The sequence below is a fragment of the Palaemon carinicauda genome, chromosome 5, assembly GCF_036898095.1.
Source record: "Palaemon carinicauda isolate YSFRI2023 chromosome 5, ASM3689809v2, whole genome shotgun sequence".
In the NCBI taxonomy this organism is placed as follows: domain Eukaryota; kingdom Metazoa; phylum Arthropoda; class Malacostraca; order Decapoda; family Palaemonidae; genus Palaemon; species Palaemon carinicauda.
The window spans coordinates 118,058,085-118,069,084 of NC_090729.1; the positions used below are offsets into that span (position 1 = coordinate 118,058,085).

The 11,000-nt window shown below is 33.2% G+C and overlaps 1 long non-coding RNA gene across 3 annotated transcripts in view; it reads right to left on the bottom strand.

Moving 5' to 3' along the window:
- The window catches only part of LOC137640533 (uncharacterized), a 201,086-nt gene that overhangs the window by 66,908 nt on the left and 123,178 nt on the right, over window positions 1–11,000 (bottom strand). For all 3 annotated transcript variants that reach the window (XR_011044390.1, XR_011044391.1, XR_011044392.1), the window contains exon 2: window positions 1,855–2,039. This is a non-coding gene — a long non-coding RNA (uncharacterized lncRNA). The remainder of the gene's footprint in view (window positions 1–1,854; window positions 2,040–11,000) is intronic.

Here is an 11,000-nt window from a genome sequence, read left to right on the forward strand (position 1 = left end):
TAGATAAATAGGTAGGTAGGTAATGAAGTAAGTAAGTAGGTAAATAGGTAAGTAGGTAATGAAGTAGGTAAATAGGTAGGTAGGTAATGAAGTAAGTAGGTAAATAGGTAAGTAAGTAAGTAAGTAAGTAAGTAAGTAAGTAGGAAGGTAAGCAAGCAAGCAAGCGAGTAGATAATACATTTGACGAAATCTAAAGTACATTCTTCAGTTTCATAATCACCAGCATAATGTCCACACATTCTGCTATTTCTAATTCTGAATATTTGCTCACCTTACATAAAAGGACACAATTTGGTAGTAGGCTGACTGATCACAGCAAAAAAAAAAAAAAAAAAAAAAAAATAGTTGCTATACGCAAAATGACACAGTCGGAGGTAAAATTCCCTTTTAACCAAAAGTTTCTTTGTAGGCCTACAGTTCACAGCCAGACAACACTAGTCTGTCTTTCCTGTTTCCAGCAAAAGTGGACTAAAGTGTTTATCCCCAAATTGGCCAAGTAAAAACAAACAAAAGGGTTTCTATACTTTGCTGTTAAACATCATATGATACGCCACTGTTGATCAACAAAACCAACAAAACGAACATACTAAAAGTTGGTAAATATTCCCAGTAAAAAGTAATTTCCAATTTTTTCCAACATCCTAAATGTTCCTTAAAATGCTTAGTAAGTAGTTGTTGTTGTTGTTGCTGTTGTTGTTAAGCTAAAAATATGGAGCCAAGCACATGAAGATCAAGGCATATATCCCTAACACTTGGTTCAAGTCTGTGCCCAGCCAGAAGCCATTATCATAAATGAATTCTTGCTTGAAGGTCCACTCAGGAACACTATTCTATAAAATTTCTCTTCCTATTGTTTTGTTAAAGTTTTTATAGCATATATATTTATTTTAATATTGTTACTGTACTCTAAATATTTTAGATAAGCAGAAAAAAGATAATTCAATGAGTGGTAGAAGGAAGACAGGGTACAGTGAAACTGGGCTTGGATGACATCAGTAAAGTTGGATTTTGTATCTAGAATCAAATTAACAAAGAGAGATAATGACTCTTAACTATACAAATAGACATCAGATCTGCAATGGATTCGGTGGGGCTGACACACCTAGTGATTTCGAAGGCCCAAGATAGGAGAAGGTAAGTGGTAAAAATATGAATGTTGAAATGGATGTGCAGAGTTAAAAATTAATATAAGGGGCCAAATGAATGTTGTGGGGAGTTACTTACATATTGAGAGAGCCGTTTTATAAAGTGAGAAAAGTGGCAAAAGTTTGGATAAAGTTAATAAACGTGAAAAAAGTGGCTGTTTTGATATTTTGGGAAGTATTAGTTGAGATGTCTGTGAAATCGTGAGAATGAAAACGTGAGAAGACACACAAAAGCCTGGATGAAATTGGAATAACATCTTTTATACTACAAGCAAATGAATATATCCCACTAGTGGAGAGAACACAGAATACAGGATTAAAACCTGTTTTAATGATGTTAATGTTTTTAAAATATTTTAAGTGTTCATTACTTCTTATATCGTTTATTCTCATATTTCCATTCCTCGCTGGACTATTTTTCCCTGTTGGAGCCCTTGTGATTGTAGCATCTTGCTTTTCCAACTATGGTTGTAGCTTAGCTAATAATAATAATAATAATAATAATAGTAATAATGATAATAATGATAATAATAATAATAATAATAGTACATTTGAGACTGACAGGAAGAATTTAACCAAAACACTTTGAAATTTAGTATTAAAAAGTTATTTAAGACTGAATGATCCTCCAACAGCCTAAAAAGCAGGAAGGTTCGACTTTAAATGTTCTCACACAATCAAAAAATATCTTATTTAGTTAACCACTTACCTATAATTGTGTCTATCTGTAGCTCGGTTGCTGCAGAGAGTCGGGAAGAGAGATGTATGGAGAGCCATGATTGCTGATCTCCTTAGGATTATGATTATCTTGCTCCAGAGTCTTGTAGTCTTCAGAAGGGCACTTGAGATACTGCTTAGAAAGATCATCATCATCTTGACGACTGTGTCCAACCTCTGAAAAAAAAGGAAATGAATTAATATTCTAATAATCTTATTTATTAATTCAATCATTCCATATACAACAACATTTATAGTATTGAGAGAGAGAGAGAGAGAGAGAGAGAGAGAGAGAGAGAGAGAGAGAGAGAGAGAGAGAGAGAGAGAGAGAGAGAGAGATTATATAACAAGGCATTGTCACTTTCCCTTGCCATGCATGAGTGGCCTTAAAACCTTTCTTCAAGACTTTGGTGACATATAGTGACATAAATAAATTTTATGCCTAATGGCATCTTGGCTTTGCTATTCAGTAGAGTTCGTTACATAGGTGAAACGCTGGACTGTAACTTGTCTCTCTCAGTGGAAATCACTTTAGAAATATTGCTTTCGTAAGGAAATATCTGGAAGGGCATTGTTAAGAAACTCAGATTAACTAAATTGTTGTCAGGATCGACTGCAGTAACTATCTATTACAACATAATCGAAGTGTAACTTAGGAAGTTAGAAATCATAATAAACAGAGAAGAAAGATTAATTAAATATGTCCCACTACTAGAAGATATTAGCACACTACTGATTGAACAACAATTTCTTGCCTATTAACCATAGAATAAATTAAGATATTGCATGAGACTCATCAAATTATCATAACTGGACTTCCAACATAAATAAGATAATTGTTATACATCGTACAGGTAACAAATAATGGACACAAGAATATTTATGAGTTGTTGAGCTTTCAAATATGTGTTCCCAAAATTGTATAAGAAGCACCTAATCTACATCCAAAGAATAGGTACGTCCTTGCAAAAAAATGCTATAATTTTTATTTTCATATTTTTTATATTTTTTGAGAAAATTCAGGCATTTTCCAAGAGAATGAGACCAACCTAATCTCTCTATGACAAAAATTAAGGCTGTTACAGCAATTAAAAAGAAATATACTGCAAAATGTGCTGGGAAAAAAATAACCACCTGGGGGTTAAGGGTTGGAAATTTCCAAATACCCCGGGGGTAAAAGGGTTAAGGCTTTCAAAAGAAGAAGACGGCTTTTTTTTTTAAATTCAGGAAATCCCATGGCATCGTTAATATGACAATCAATGTAGATTATGCAATATGATACTCTAAATACTTAAGAATGTATACGACAAACAAATCTTGTAGGTCCTCCAATGCACAGGGGCTTTCCGTGTAGTACAGGACAAGATAACAACCATACAAGCAAACTAAAATAATCGAGTAAGTGCTTTTAAGTGTTTAAATGAATATTCGTGGACGTATTGAAGCCAGAACTGAAATGTATGAATTCGTAAAATTGGCGTGTTTTATCCAGCTGATGAATGAATCGACACTCGACAAGATTCAGAGCAAATTATGAAGCTTTTCTTATATCGGATGTAAAAAGTATATTAATTCATTAAAGTGAAGCAATGAGGAGTAATTTATTGCTTTTGTTTCGCTGGGTTGAAGAATTTTATAAGGTCTAGTATACTAGTGCAATAATTTTCTCTCAAACTCATGTTATTCCATGAAGTTAATCACAACAAATTATAATACATTTTGAAGGAAAATATTAATATTTACAGGGCCAAGGGGAGGGGTCACTAAGAAGGTAGGGGGTCACTGAAGTCTAAGAGGATGTCCGAAGGATATAAATTGGCGAAGGGGAACAGTTGACATCTAAGTTGGAATTAACATGCAAATATTTCTCTCTCTCTCTCTCTCTCTCTCTCTCTCTCTCTCTCTCTCTCTCTCTCTCTCTCTCTCTCTCTCTCTCTCTCTCTCTCTCTCTCTCTCAACACCTGTAATTTCTCCATGTTCACAGTAATCTTTTTCCCTTAAAAGAAAAATGGAAACTTCGACTCAACTATGTACAATTGGAAACAATCTAAACCTTTATTTCATCATATAACTAATGTGTGAATAGACCTTGCATATAACAATCATCATCATCTCCTCCTACGCCTATTGACACAAAGGGCATAAAAATGAGACAAATTTTAACCATTACAAAGCAAGCCAGTTGAGCAAGGGTATTGCTTATGCTTATAATATATGGTTAAATAGAAAAATATCTAAATTCCATTTCAATATTATCGTCACAGACGTGAATTAAAATCTTGGCTTGCAAATTCACAGTGTACAGCGAACATTTTTAATTCATTATTCACAGTAAATGAGCAATATGTGATTTGAGCCTATTGGAAGCGTTGTAAACGTTACAGAGTATATCTGAGCACATATCTGACGATTTAACAGTAAATGAGCTGTATGTGATAGGAAATGTTGAATGCTCTGAACGAACAAGATTAAATGACAGTGGAGGTCTTGTAGCGATTGGGTTGGTTCTTCCCCTGTTGTATGGAACCGGAAAAGCAGCCGTCTGAATCACCTGCTACATTGCAAGTTCAGCAAGATCAACAAAATGTCTTTGAACATTGTCCCAGGATCGTTGACCGAAAAAGCCAAGTCATTGGATTTGTAATTTAGGATTGATTCTTTCGAAAAAGACTAAATTTTTTGGATGAAGCTTCGATGACAGTTCAACGCTTCTAATGTATTCTTTACGAATTGCTACGTCATCCCAAAAACATATACAATTAACAACTTGCTTTTCCCTATCCTCTGAAGTTCACTAATACTGTCTCTCTCTTCCAAATACGCGATTAACCAGGACTTTCAAAAGCGATAGATTAAACGAAAGTCAAAATTCCATGAAATCCAGTGGTATTTCTAAGACCCCTTTTAGTTCGCATGTTTTAGCAATCAGTTTAAACCGGAACACCAAGGGAAGGTTTACTATTCGTCCAAAAGATACGAAAGTCTGGAATTTCTGAAATTATTACTATCATTATTACTTGCTAAGCTACAACGCTAGTTGGAAAAGCAGGATGCTATAAATCCAGGAGCCCCAACAGGGAAAATAGCCCAGTGAAGAAAGAAAACAAGGAAAAATAAAATATCTTAAAAACAGCAACACCTAAACAAACATTTCCTAAATAAACTATAAAAACTATAACAAAACAAGAGGAAGAGAAATTAGATTGAATAGCGTGGCCGAGTGTACCCTCAAGCAAAGAGATAAAACTTCAGAAGTGGGTAAATGTCACCAATATTGATTGGCCCCGTGGTGAGTCACCCCAGACCATGGACCACATCCTCTGGTGTAAAAAGATATAATGATGATGATCTAGGACCCCATAGAAATCAACTCTAATCTTGTGTCACTTATTATCTGAATCAGTAGACAGGGTTACGGCAATTGATCTCACTTGAACGTGGATACAGCTAATTATATTTCCCTGATTTATAAGACGACAATTTGCCTAAAGGCTATGAAAAGACAAAAATCGAGAACTGAGCAAGTAATGCAAAATACTCGCCTTGCTTACTATCGATGTTAGCTGAAAGAAATGACTCAACTGAGGTATGAATTTAAGAATATTATTCCCAAATAACCTTTAACTGGTGAGGGTCATTGTTACTTCTCTCCACACAATACTCAAACACAAAGCAATTTGAATTTATTAATAAATTCTTGCTAACCTAATACGAATCTACAACCCACATAGGAAAAGTAATAGTAAATATCTCAATGGAAATAAAACGGAAATAAATTCAAAATCTAAATCGTACCTCGGTTTCAAAACAAAAACATTAAATGTTCACCTATTGGCCAAACTACATGAGAGACTATTTACAGTGGCTGGTGTTGCCGAAGTGCGGAAATTTCGTATGCGGAAGCGGATTCCTCATCGGCATAGTTAGCACCAATTTCCTCGTGGGGTATTCTTGTAAATTTCTGATTGATATTGTTGTTTAGTTTATTGTTTTTTAGATTGTTTTGTATGTAAGTAAATATATACTTACATGATAAATCAAAATTTGCATAAATATGTATATACTGGAGATGTACACTCAAAATAGTTGACTGGCTTACTACACACGTTAAATTTTTTTGGTAATGTTGCCAATTATGGAAATTTATTCCTAGATTCGAGGATTGTGTGTGTCTGATCTCATGGAGATAGTTTAAGTAAACCAGTATATTACTGTATTTAGTCTGCTTGCACTTATATGGAGTATAGTGAGTAATTTCTATATTAGTAAAGCCTACAGGATAAATTATATTTGAAGAAATTGATATTTTTCATCACGAGTTTTGGGAATTTTTAGACCAATCCATCTGGCAACACTGAATGCTAGAGTTAATGATTGAAAGTATAGGTCTATTGAAACGAGTCTCTGATAATATAGATTGAAACATGGATGAAATACAATTACAAATATAATATAAAAGGTAAGACTTATCAAAATATGACGTTACTGTGGATTTATTATAAATTTATTTCCTATATAATTTAATAACTTATAATGAAACAAATGCTGTTATGTTTAATGCAAAGTTATATGTAAATATATCTTGGACAAATAAAAAATGGTTAAAAAAAATCAATACTTCATATGTATAAATGAAGGTAATGCCATTTTATTTATACATAGCATATCGTGTTAAATATTTCGTTATCAACTACTTCATATCTATATCTATATCTATATCTATATCTATATCTATATCTATATCTATATCTATATCTATATCTATATCTATATCTATATATATATATATATATATATATATATATATATATATATATATATATATATATATCAAATGATGTGCTGTAAGTATTACGAAATTAAATTCAGTCAATGAAATCCCTTCGAATTAAAACAACAGAAGTTCTGGTCCTTCAAAACTACTCTTAGCAAAGTCAAAATACTTTCATTGCTGATTATTGTAGATCAATTAAAGTAATATATTTCCTTACATAGAAAATAGCTTAATGGCAAGTAGCAAACTATTTATAGATACTACCATTTCCCACAATCACAAAAATGGCAAATATCTAAACTAGTTACAGATGAAATGTAGTACAAACATGAAAAGTTTATAGTCACGCCTTCGATTCAATTTGCTTAGTCCACGAAGTATTAAGGACAGTATTGACGCTTTTTGCAATCTTGTTGATCACTAATAACCAGTTTTGTCTCATCAATATGATATTGCCTTTAGAAATCCGCACATAAAACTACTCATCCTTTATTCATTCAAAAGTTAATACATGCAAAACAAAATTAACTTATTACTTTTACATTAACCTGAATAGGGCTTCTTATTTCCACATTACAAACCGATTTTTTTTTAAATGAGTAAGTCCTTATTCCTAACGGAGAGTAAATATGTTGAAAACTACTTTTGACTGACTGGTCTAAAAACAGACTAGGGAAATACAGCACCCCCCCCCCCCCCCCGCCGCACAATTACAGTAAGAATTTAGTTATTAACTAATGCTTTGATTATACCTGCCCACAAGTAAAATATATTGATGATGGTTTAATGCAAAATAAGTCGTATCAATAAATTCTTTCCCAAGAATATTTTATCGAATATGAGAATTAAACAAGAATTCGTCCTAGCTAATTACCATTTTGCCAAAACCAACATATGTAAACTGCTATCTACAAGTAAATAACTCTAGGATAAATACTATAAGAAATAAATTACCCTCCTCAGTTTCGAAAAGAAAGCATTTGACAATAAACACATGTATTATGACAGGGTAAATACCACATAATATATACACAATGCAACCAGCAATAATAATAATAATAATATTAGGGAAGTGGGGAAAAAGGAATGGACTGACATTGTAAGCTAGGTCATGTGTGACTGAGGACCTGATAAAATAGTGTTGATTTATGCAATTATGCGGATCATTATTCATTACTTTTTCTTTTTATTAACAAAATGATATTGTCACTAGCAATTTCCTCATGTTTTGATTTTGGAGTGTCCTTCTCCTAGAAGAGCTGCTATATAAAGACAATGGGTGGCTGCAAGTCTTGTTAAAACTTCTACCTGCAGTAATTCCTGACATTAATTTTTCTAAATATGGTTTTGAGAAGTTATGTGAACAGGTCGTTGCACAATATCCATATTAAAGTCTTCACATTTAGGGTATTATATCGTACGTTTCAGTAAATTACTTTGATTTTAAGATGAAGTGTTTTATTAACCTTCAAAGTGTCACCTAAAGATCTTCGCTCAGATTGGTGGATCTTCAGGTGAGAAAATTTGGGATGGAGGATCTTCGGGTGATTCCAAAATTAAATAAACTTTAATGCATGACTATATATTCCCGAAAAAAACTAATCAACTGGCTACCTCTAGAGTTATATCTATATTTATTGGAGCTCCTGCATCCTTCCATTCAACTATCAACCAACAGCAAATCTTAACTCATCGAATTATAGTTGGTAACTTGATTCATATCAGAAACACAATCTCTTTATTTCCAGCTCATATGTAATGAGTTCTTACCACCACGCGAGAGAGAGAGAGAGAGAGAGAGAGAGAGAGAGAGAGAGAGAGAGAGAGAGAGAGAGAGAGAGAGAGAGAGAGAATTCTTGGCTCATCGAATTGTAGTTAGTAATTTGATTCATATCAGAAACAATCTCTTAATTTCCAACTCATTAGTAACGATTTTTTACAGAGAGATCATGGTCAAGGTTGAGCAAAACGTCGAAAAATTAGCTGCTTTAGCGGAGGTCTGCACTCTACTGAGTGCCCCTCTAGTTCGTATAATATATGGCTAAACAGCAAACAGTTATATGGCTAAACAGCAAACAGGACACAGCGGGAATTTTTAATTTATTATTCACAAGTTCAGCAAAATCAACAAAATAACTGAACTTATTCCCAGCATCATTGACTGAAAAAGTCGAGTCATTGGATTCTCTTTCAAAAAAGACTGAATCCTTTGATGAAGGTTCAACACTTCTTCCAATGCATCCTTTACGAATTTCTACGTCCTCCCGAAAACATATACAATTAACAACTTACTTTTCCCTATCCTGTGAATAATACAATTCATTAATTCTCTATCTCTTCCCAATTCACGATTTCCCTGAGCTTTCAAAAGCAATAGGTACAACTAAAGTAAAAGTTTCCACCCACTGCAGTGGTTTCTCTATGCATTATAATACCTCACATATATCAACTCTGATCTTATGTCACTTATGATTTGAATCAATAAACAGTGTTACTACAAATGAACCCTCCTTAACGAAGGTAGAAAGCAAATTATATTTCACTAGAGGGGTTTGAAGACCCAGGCCTACATGGTTGAGGAATATGAAGAGTGAAGTCAGAGGTGATGAAAAGAGAAGTATTGAATTAAAAGCTCAAAAGAGAGATAGAGACGACTGGCGAAATCTAACCGAGGCCCTTTGGCGTCAATAGATGTAGGAGGAGATGTTGAAGAGGATGATGTATTTGAAGACATTTTGACGTTTTAAGCAATCATCAACGGATATTGCTGCTGGAAATTTCCATATAAAATTACTTATATCTTATTTAAGTGATTGGAAATTAAATGTAAAACAAAATCAACTTATTTCCTTTATATGAAACGAAGATAAGGCTTCCTATTTTCATATTAAAAACTGATTTTCTTTTAAAACTTCACGGACAACAAAATGTAATATTTAGAATACCATTTTTGCCAGACTGGTCGGAAAACAGACAAGGAAATCTCCCCCCTCTTTAATTTCACTAAGAGTTTAGAGAATGATAAGACATCATTGATTGGAGCTTAATAGAATATATATCGTACCAATGAATGCTTTCCTAAATATATTTTCTCATAAATATCAGAATTACATAAGAAATTCGTCCTAACTTCTTACGGTTGTTACTTACTTGTTTTACTTGTTTTGGGTAATTAAATCCAACCCTCCACTGAAGTCGAGTGAACTACTCGGGCGGGTCCATATTAATCATCTAACGAAACATTTTCATTATAACTTATACAATTCTTTGATTGTAGCATCTTCCAAATTCATATGATCTTGTGAAAAGTAATGTCTTTAGTTTCTTCTTAAATTCAATTGCTCCCTTAAGATCCTTCATTTTAGTTGGCAGTTTATCATAATGTCTAGGCGCACAGTAGCTAAAAGCCCTTTCACCAAATTTACTATTTGTTCTTGGTTTAGATAGTCTATAGTTTGTCACTCATGTGTCTTATGTTAACATTTGTTTCTAGTTCTAGTTTTTTTCAGGCATTCTTTTAGATATTTTGGTTCATTTTTGGTTCAGTATCTTAAACGTTAGTAAGAGTAGCTTGTATTCAATTCTCGCTTTTAACGGCAGCCAGTGTAATTTAATTAGTGCAGGGGTAACTCTTTCCCTATTGTGTAATCCTTTTATTAATCCAGCGGCTCTGTTTTGTACTCTGAATTTTCTTCAGCTGATAATTTGGTAAGCCATAGAACAGTGAGTTGCAGTAATCAATTCTTGAAAATATGTGGTGATTAATGAGTATGGCCATCAGATTTTTCATCTAAGTATTTACTAATAAATGCTATGTTTCTAATATGATAGTTACAATTTCTTACCATATTATTTATATGTTCATTCATTGTCAGTCTATCATCCATGATTACTCCAAGATTCCTGACAGATTTCTTTAGGTCAATGATCGATTGACCTATTTCAATTCTTTGGAAGCATTCGATTCTTTTTATATCTTTTTCATTTCCAAAAATAATACATTCACTTTTATCTTCACTGAGCTTGAGTTTTTTTTGTTAACATCCAAGCCTTAATGTCATTCATTATTTCATGTATCTTTCTTTTAGCTTCATCAACTGATTCTATTGGGAAATAGAATTGTGTATCATCAGCGTATATTTTAAACTTAACTGTGAGTTTCAAGTATATTTTCCAGTTCAATTGTGTAAATTTCAAACAGGAGAGGACCTAGTACACTGCCTTGAGGCACCCCTTTGCTTAGTTTTCTTTTCTCAGATTCAACATTTGATATTAGTACTTTAACTTTACGGTTTTCAAGATAACTCACAAACCAGTCGTATGCTCGTTCTACGATGCCCACAGCTTTAAGGTCTTCCATCAGA